Genomic DNA, 7,152 nt, shown 5'->3' with positions numbered 1-7,152 from the left:
TCCTCATCTGCTCCTTAGTGTTGAGGGAGCGTGGAGCTGCCAAGTGTTTCGTAAATACTGGCCTTAATGAGCACCCGAATGGGTGAGGCGTCCTCTCTCCAGGTGTTTTCTGATAGTGGAAAAAGCAATAATGTGGTATTAAATATAGCCTGTATCACGTCATGTGAGGGATCTTCATGAGAAAATGTTGCTACCTACCTGAGGCAGGTGAGAGGTACAAACCAGGTGTGGTTAGTAGCCATGTCCCGCTGCACCTTCAGCCTCACTGCATCTCCTTGTCCATTCTGTTTCTTCACTGATGGAGACAGGTGTAATCTGGGGAGTTGTTTGGAGTCTGGACATGAGGTTATGCTGCATGTCCTTAAGCTGTACAAGGCAAAGAAAACCTGAGATTTCCAATCATCATCTTTTAGGCTTTTACAAGCTTTCTGGTTAAATATCTATATTGCTTTAACCCCTGAATAGCTCAGAAGTAGCGAACACAGTTTTTCTTCATTTTACTTTGTGAAGAAATAACTTTGGATCTGAGATGCAAACTGAAAAGGTCCCAGTTCTGAATCAAAACTCCAAACAGGCTAAATTAACTGTGTATCTTTACATGAGTTTGTCTCATGAGTGAGTATTATATATGGCACCATTATTTGTATTTCTCGATTTCAGTTTGTCATGGAGCAATGCCAGCCAGCAACCAAGCCTCACACAGCTGCTCGCTCACTCCCCCCCAGCGGGATGGGGGAGAGAATCTGAAGGGTAAGAGTAAGAAAACTCATGTGTTGGGAGAAAGACAGTTCAAAAGGTAAAGCAAAAGCCACATGCAAAAGCAAAGCAAAACAAGGAATTCATTCACTGCTTCCCATCGGCAGGCAGGTGTCCAGCCATCTCCAGGAAAGCAGGGATCCGTCATGTGTAATGGGTACTTGGGAAGACAAACACCATCACTCTGAATGAACCCCCTTCCCTCTTCTTCCCACTCTGTGTGTTGGGTTTGTATGTGGTGGGGTTTTGGTAGCAGGGGATGGGAGCTACAGCAGTGGCTCCTGTGAGAAGCTTCTTGAAGCTCCCCCAGCTCCAAGTCGGACCCACCTCTGCCAAGGCCAAGCCAATTAACGATGGTGGCTGTACCTCTGCATTAATGTATTTAAGAAGGGGAACCTGAGAGGAGGAGGAGTGGTGAGGGAGACACCTCTGCAAACACCAAGGTCAGCCGAAGAAAGGAGGAAGGGGGGGGGGGGGGGGGAAGAGGAGGTCAGCCAGAGCAGAGACCCCCTGCAGCCCTTGGAGGTCAGCCAGAGCAGAGACCCCCTGCAGCCCTTGGAGGTCACTGGTGGAACAGATGCCCACCTGCAGCTGCCTGCACCTGAAGAAGGCTGGGACTGTGAGGGAAGCCCCTGCTGTTGTAATTCAGTGCTGGGAGGACTGCAGTGTGCAGGAGGGACCCACGCTGGAGCAGTTCATGAAGAGCTGCAGCCTGTGGGAAGGACTCACGTCTGAGAAGTTCGTGGAGGACTGTCTCCCATGGGAGGGACCCACACTGGAGAGGGGAAGAGTGTGAGGAGTCCTCCCCTGAGGAGGAAGGAGCGGCAGAGACAACATGTGATGGACACACCACTACCCCCATCCCCTACGCCCCTGTGCTGCTGAGGGTGAGGAGGTAGAGGAATTGGGAGCAAAGCTGAGCCAGGGAAGAAGGGAGGGGTGGGGGAAAGGTGTTTTTAAGATGTGGTTGTATTTCTCACTGTCCTCCTCTGATTAGTAAATTAGTGGTGGTGGTGTTCAAATTAAATTGATGTTCTTTTTCTTCCCCAGTGGAGTCTGTCTTTTGCCAATGACCATAATGTGTGAGACATCCCACTCTGTCCTTGTCTCAATCCCTGAGCCTTTTGTTATATTTTCTCCTCCCCATCCCTGAGAGGGAAGGAGTGAGTGAGCAGCTGAGTGGTGTTCACTTGACCTCTGGGCTTAAACCTCGATAGTATAGAATATCCCTTTGGTCAGTTGGGGTCAGCTCTCCCAGTTGTGTCCCCTCCCAACTTCTTGTGCACCCCCAGCCTCCTTGCTGGTGGGGTGGGGTGAGAAGCAGAAAAGGCCTCGACTCTGTGTAAGCACTGCTTAGCAATAGCTAAAACATGCCTGTGTTACTAACACTGTTTTCAGCACAAATCCATAACATAGCCCCATACCAGCTACTGTGAAGAAAATAAACTCTATACCAGCCAAAATCAGCACATTCTGCACACTTTATTCCATACCATTTATGTCATACTCAGGTCCCATACTATCTAATACAACTTCATTAACCCCCACCCCCCACGCCCATCCTTTGATATAATACATAGATATCATTCCCTTAGTTTGTGGACCACCCCTGTAAAATGTCTTTAAAACATCCACAAATGTCCACTGAGTTAATTTAGTCCATGATCTTGGGCTCCATCTCATGGTGGTCACTCGGAACAGGAGAGGTGGTGTGTTGGTGGAGTTACTGGGCATTAAAGCCAGCTCAGGTCAGGTCGCAGCTTCACTTGCACTGCTTCTTGTAAGGTGTGTCCTCCACTGGTTCAGGTGGTTCCTGATGTAGTAATTCCCATAACATGCAACTTAAATCATGGGTTACAACATTTTAAAGGTATTTCCATTACAAGCTCCATCCCTGGTCCCTTTGTGCCAGACCATCAGATTTAACATTGCAATGAACTCCTTCCCTTGTCCCTGCTCCGGCTTGGACTTACCCACAGACTGCAGTCCCTCAGGGGAGCACCTGCTCCAAGTGGAGCCTTATCTATGAGCCACAGTCTCTCCAGGGGTGTACCTGCTGCGGCACAGACTTATCCACAGCCACAGTCGCTTTGAGGTGCACCTGTTCCAGCGTGGCCTTCTCCACGGGCCACAATGCCTTCAGAGATATACCTGCTCCAGCATAGCCTGACCCATGGCTGCAATCCCTCCAGGACAGTATCTGCTCTGTCATGAGCTTATCCATGGCCACACTCTTTGAGGTGCTCCAGCATGACCTCATGCACAGCCACTCATGCTTCAAGGTGTACCTGCTCTAGTGTGGACTTACTCACAGCCACAGACCTTTGGGGTGTCCTGCTCCCATGTGAACTCTCACCCTGCCTTTGACTCGAGGTCATGCTGGAGTTCCAGCCTGTCCAGCACAGCAGCATGGAAACAGCAGCAAAGCCCTGGCCATTTGCTAGCCCAGGCGCATTGCCATTGCTGTTATCAAAATGTTCCCAGGCACAGCAGAGTAAGATGATAAGCAGTGCAACACCACAGCAGACAGTAAAACCAAAAAGCAGCCACTAATTAGTACTAGACTCTAACATACAGTAAGGCAAGCAAGCCCCATGGGAAGCACAGGAGTCTGCCAGCCAACATCTAAACAGCAATAGCAGCTATAAAATCGATCCAGCATATTCCAATCAAACCCATCGCCATCTTGAACACTTTGAGCCCCACATTGGGCACCAAAAAGGTCTGTCATGGTTTAAGCCCAGCCAGCAAATAAACACCACACAACCAAAACCAGCACATAGTTACAAACTAACTTTTTGAAGGGCGGAATGTTTACCTGGAAGCAGAGTCTAGAGTGAAAATCAGGTCAATTGAAATTTTAATGATATTCTGCCTCGATCAGTTCTCCTACAATGGTACAGTGCCTTTACGTATATCTACATTTGCTTTATACCTCTGACACTACCTTCCCATGGCTCACTCAAGCTTCTGCGTATCCAAACATAAAGGTCTCCTAAACTCTCATTTTTTATTTCACTTGCTTCACACTTTAAAGGCTGTTTTACCTGTGAGCCTTTCTATTTTTTGTGAACTGCTTTTTCAGCATTATCTTTAGTGAAACCTCTTTCTAATTTCCTGACATCTTTGCAGAAGGTCCCCCAAACTCTATTCTTCTTTCCTACTTATCCAATGAATTCATTGGCTTTTGTGGTCTCTGCACTTTGTGCTAAAGATATTGAAATTTAGCTGTGTGCTTTTTTTCCTTTTATGTTTCCTTCTCCCTTTTTCTGATCATTCCTTGCCTCTCCACTTTAAATACAGCAAAAAGTGAGATCTTCAGCTTTCTTGCCAGTCTTCCTTACTGTCACCAGTGATAATGTTGTCACTTGGTCATCCGGTGAAATCTTCTGTCTTGGATGAGGTACAGGAGGGATGAAGAAACCTTCAAGTCACTGGCTCCATTGTGTGGGGTAGAGAGCTATGAGGGGGAAAAAGCTTAAGTGAGCAACAGCAGGAGGGGAAAGAGTTCATCAGCTTTGACTCATGCAGGAATCGGCTACTTTGCCTTTGCCTCTTCAGATGCAGGGACTCCTTTGCCTGCTTGCTTACCTATCTACTTTGGCATGGGGAAGACAGCAAAAAGGAGACCAGGTTGTGTCAGACTGTTATTCACCAATATTTGTAGGGGCAAAGGGAAAAGAATTTTGCTGGGAGGAGTAAGGACACTAGCCTTCAGCCTGAGTGATTGGCAAAAAAGCCAGAAAAACCTTGAAAAACTTTTCCAAGGAAGCCTTTTGGAAGAAGTGTAGCAGAAGATCCAGTGGATCAGGCTCCCTTTTTATAGGTGCCCTGCTAGTGGCTACAGAGAACTGTTTACATCCATGCAGTGTCTGCTGAGTAAGGTTCTTTGTAAACCTCTTCCAAAAAAATTGTAGCTGGTGTGCTGGTATCTGTGTTATCCATTATCCATGCTCACAAACTCTGGTATCACTGAGTATTTTAACTTTAGGTTGTGGTTTTTTGTGCCTTTGCTTTTTCCTTTCCATGGCTGCTGGCTTTTTGCCCAAACTAACAGAAAGTACCCAGAGCTGAATTGTCCCCTTGGCTGGTAATATACCCTTGAGCTGCAAGGTTGCTGAATTACCTGAAGAGCACTTGATCCTTTTTGTAAATTAAAATAGCTCTCACTTAGATGTGGTATCTGCTAATGTTTTGCTTTCTTCCTCCATGCAGAATGTTTTTCTTTCTAACTAGCCCCAGGGTTTTTCTTACATTGTGTCCCATTCCTGGAACTATGCCTTTCCTGCATTTGTGGTTTTTTTTTTTTTTTTTTTTTTTTAATAAGGAAACTTATTCTTTATTTGGACTGGTTTTTTTCATAATATCATACTTGTATTTCTATTTAAGTAGGGTTTTCCTTCCACGGGCTTCAGAGCCCTTTGCGGGGGATGGGAAAATATTGTTATTTCATAGGTGAGATGACTAAGACAGAGAGATAAGAAGGTTTGTTTTCAAAGGTGCTTGACCTTTCCAACCCCTGGTGATTTTAGGGTGAGTTACAGGTTGTTGGCAGTTCTTGTAACTAGGTCCGAAGTCAGAAACGACTTGTGCAAGTTTATCCTGTATGCTTGTGGTGAAGGAGAGATAGAACTCAGTTTTCACAAATTTTTGGTCAAGTCATCAGATTAATGCTATTATCAACATAAATATAAACTGCCTCCCATAATCATCTGTCTGTGACTCAGAGATAAATGTATCCTTGGGTGCTGAAGTATTACTTCCACTCCTAGTTGTTCTTCATTCTGGAGCACTCAGCAAAGTACTCTCACTCAGATACTGACTCAATGCAGATGGGGAGGAGGGTAGGGCTACAAGCAAGGAATAGTGAAGATTTAGCTTGTGTAAAGCCTCTCAATTTTGGCAGCCTAACTTGCATTTCCCGTGAAAGAAAAATTGTGCTGGAACCAGAGATGCTCAACTATACCAGGAATAAGATTCTGTGGTGAAAACTCCAGTAGTTTGGGGGGGTTTGTTTGGTTGTTGTTTTGGGGGTTTGTTTCTTAATGGTAGAGAATGGCTCCATCTGTTGCACTTCATGTGAAAAATTGCCTGTAGAATTTCTAAGCAAAATGGGGAGTCTAGTCTTGGGCTCTGCCATAGTAAACACCGATATTATTCTTCAAAGAAAACTAGGAAGAAGTTTCACAGACTAGATACACTGGTATTGCAGACAGTTATTTTCTTAGTTCTGTTAACGTGCGTGTGTATGTATGTGCACATGTGTGTGTTTATACACAGATGTCTATTTGTGTGCATGTAACTTGCTCTCAGAGATGCATTACTTGCACAAGGTCAATGCTGGATAAAGAGCAGCTTGTTACATGTGGAACGTGTCATGTAAAGCTGATACTGGGGAGGAAGGAAGGCGTTTTGAGGAAGTAACTGAGATGCTAAATTTCCTATTCAATGAAGGCATCTGCCTTCTATTTCTCAGTTTCCCTTGTTGCAATATAAGGTTACATAAAATGTTCTGGAGAGTTCACTGTAATCTATCTGTTACAATGAATCAGATTTAATCTGCAGTAAAATTATTCCTCAGGATTAAATGTGCCACCGCTAGTCCATGAAATACACGATTGTTAAAAGAGCAGGAAGTTTTAAAACTAGATTCAAAACTAACATAAGAAAGGCAAAGTTTACAAAAGGTTAACTAACATAGAAGTCACTGTCATCCATTTGTTCCGTTCTGGGTGGAGCGAGGTGGTTGTGCTTTCATTAGGACAATGGTAGGAACATTTCTGTCAGTGTTTTAGAACTTTATGTCAGAAATTGGAGCTTAACACACAGTGCCTGGGTTAAAAGTTAGATTTTAACACTGGTAAAGCAAGAATCCTCTCTTTCCTCTTGTCACTTTGATACTTAGTTTTTGAATGTGGGGCTGTCTGGAAGGAAAGTCTCATCAGCCTAGACCAATACAAGGTCAGACCAGTGCAGTCTGCAAAAGCCAGGTTATGGATATTGTTCTGAGCTCCAAAGTATTCTAAGCATATCACAAGACAGCCCAGACATGACAAAAAGATCATCCTGTTCCTCTCTGGAGCTACTGTGGTATCTAGACAAGCCAAAGAGTTGCAAGCTGTGGGCACGTTGCAGAACTGGAGGAGTAAATGCAGCAGCTAAACACACATGGCAGTCCCGATGCTGTGCTGCATAGAATAGTAGCTCCCAACCTTTTCTGAATAACAGACCATGGTCATACCTCCTCTCCTGTAGCTGCTCAGCCTAACTGTGCTCAATAGTTTTTTACTATTAAAGATGATCATATGTGTATGCCATACACCAGGACAGGCAGCAACATGAAAATAATTCAAATTATCATTTCAAAATAGCTCAACAAGCTGGTATTTATCCTGA

The sequence above is a fragment of the Athene noctua genome, chromosome 1, assembly GCF_965140245.1.
Source record: "Athene noctua chromosome 1, bAthNoc1.hap1.1, whole genome shotgun sequence".
NCBI classification, from domain to species: domain Eukaryota; kingdom Metazoa; phylum Chordata; class Aves; order Strigiformes; family Strigidae; genus Athene; species Athene noctua.
Note: the sequence above shows the minus strand (reverse complement) of the source record.